The sequence below is a fragment of the Euphorbia lathyris genome, chromosome 8 (assembly GCF_963576675.1).
Source record: "Euphorbia lathyris chromosome 8, ddEupLath1.1, whole genome shotgun sequence".
Classification (NCBI taxonomy): domain Eukaryota; kingdom Viridiplantae; phylum Streptophyta; class Magnoliopsida; order Malpighiales; family Euphorbiaceae; genus Euphorbia; species Euphorbia lathyris.
Window position 1 is genome coordinate 27,852,001 of NC_088917.1, and position 2,572 is coordinate 27,854,572.

A 2,572-nucleotide genomic window follows, 5' to 3' on the forward strand; every position below is an offset into this window, starting at 1 on the left:
TTTATCTTGTAATTAATAATCTTTAAAATTTCCATAATTAAATATTATCTGCTATAGTAGGTTACTTTTTTATTAATTTTAATTAATCTTATTTTTATTAACACATGTCTAATTACTATTGGATACTAAAATAAAGTATGATTATTTTTTTTCCAACATAGTAACCATAGAATTTACATGGTTTTAAACACTTTTTAGTTTTTGGATTTTTTTTCATTTTGAGGTCATCAACCTTATTTTAAGAGATTAAATGAATTTTCTTTTTTTTTATTGTAGTGTTTGAAAGTAAATTAAATGACTTTATAAATAACGCTAAAGTTTAATTAGCATGAGGTTTTTTCAAGCAAATTAATTACCATGAGTTAATTTACCTTAAAGAAAAAGTAAAATAAAGTAACTCAAAATATTAAAAAGGGTTAAGGTCCAAAAATACCCCTAATGTTTTGGGTCAGGAGCAATTTTACCCCTAACGTTTAAAATGGTGCAATTTTGCCCCTAACGTTGGAAGTCAAGAGCAATTTTACCCCTAACGTTAACAAATTGGGTCAATTTCAGACACTATTATAAAACACAGATATTTTTGTTCCTTATTCAGCACCAATTGCATAACAATTCGTTCTGAAAAAAGGATTTCATGGTTTTTATAATTTAATAATAGAATTTGAGATTAATATTTATAAATTTGGTGAATTTTTTGAATTTATTTTGTCTAATTCGTACAAAAAGACAATATATTTTTTATTTTTTTATTTTTTTTCACATCATCCCAACGTATGTTTATGATTTGTTACTGATAAAATGACACACGTATGAAATGTAGATGACAAGATTCATGACCGAGAAGACAGTTTGATGAATTATTTCTCAAATTGACCCAATTTATTAACGTTAGTGGTAAAATTGCTCTTGGCTTCCAACGTTAGGGGTAAAATTGCACCATTTTAGACGTTAGGGGTAAAATTGCTCCTGGCCCAAAACATTAGGGGTATTTTTGCACCTTAACCCTATTAAAAAACTAGAGTCAATTTTCGGTTTATTTTTTGTACATTTTTATTAAGGAAATTACATTAAAAATTAAGTTTGAATTTTATTTTATATTTAACTAATTCTTATATATATTTTATCATCCCATGTTGTTTCTTTAAAATATATTAGAATTTCATAACTTTATTTCTAATTTTATCAGATTCAAGTACTGATTTTTTTGTTTAAAAAAAGTAAATCCCAGCAGTTTTAATTAGTGACATAATTAAAATATTTTTTCAGTATAGTCACTTATAAATATTTAATCTATTCGTGACTATTGTGTAATTAGCCCTTCTTTATTTTATATTGCATATATAATTGGGAAAAGTACAAAAATAAACCATGTGGTTAGACCCATTTTCAAACAACACCTATGTGGTTTTAAAGTTTGCAAAGTGGTACTATTTACTTCATTCCGTTAGCAAACACATACCAAATTGACTAACGGTGTTAAAAGTCAAAAGGGAAAAGAGTTAATTTGATCCTTACATTTATTTATTTTTATAAATTGGCCCTCTTATTATCTAATTATCACAAATAAACCCCAAAATAAAAAATTAAAATCAAATATACCATCTTTTTCATCTCTCTTTAATTTCTAATTTTTTTTATTATTATTATCTAAATATGGAATAGAATCAGTTGGATGATCCACTTTTGAAGCAAAATTAGCACATAACATCTTGTTTATTTGGCATGCGTTAATCCTAACACTTGACAAATGCTGGTATGCTTTAAGCTTCTTTCTTTACAGGTTTTCATCTTACATTTCTTACACGACTGCAATTTCAGCATCCAAATTATAGCTTTTGTTCTTGTTTGACAACTGTAGAAATGGATGAAGTATTTGGCAGAGAGGGTAATAAGTACAGAATCTCTTTGGCAGATTCAACAATGACGTTGATTTTGAACCGTGCAATGGACAAAGCACACGATCGAGCTCAGAGAAGAGAAGGTCCTATTGAGTGCTTGACAGCCATATCCATGTTTTACGAGTTAGCAGTGATGCAATTGGAAGGCTGTTTGAAGTTTCTTCAAGAAGAATCGGACAGCAGTTTTGAGAGCAGCGACGAAGAGGTGTTACGGGACTTGGCAGAAATCAGAGATTGTCTCATCCGACGCCGCAAAAATGCTGAGATCGCAATCTCAGAAAAGGATAAAGAATTAACTTGTACACTTGAAAACGAGCTAAACCTCAAAAAGGTAATGGAAATCAAAGAAAAGGAATTGGATTTTATGCGCGCAGGAGCTGGAGATGAAGAACTCAGTCATGGAAATCAGGTAGGCGTAGTTGAAGGAAGGGATGAGGATTTTTCTGGGCTGAAACATTCTGTAGAACAAAATAAGAAATTAAAAGAGAGTTGGAGAATATGGTATATTTGATTTTTATTTTTGATTTTGGGGTTTGTTTGTGATAATTAAATAATAAGGGGGTCAATTTATAAAAATAAATAAATATAAGAACCAAATTAACTCTTTTTTCTTTGACTTTTAACACCGTTAGTCAATTTGGTATGTGTTTGCTAACGGAATGAAGTACATAGTA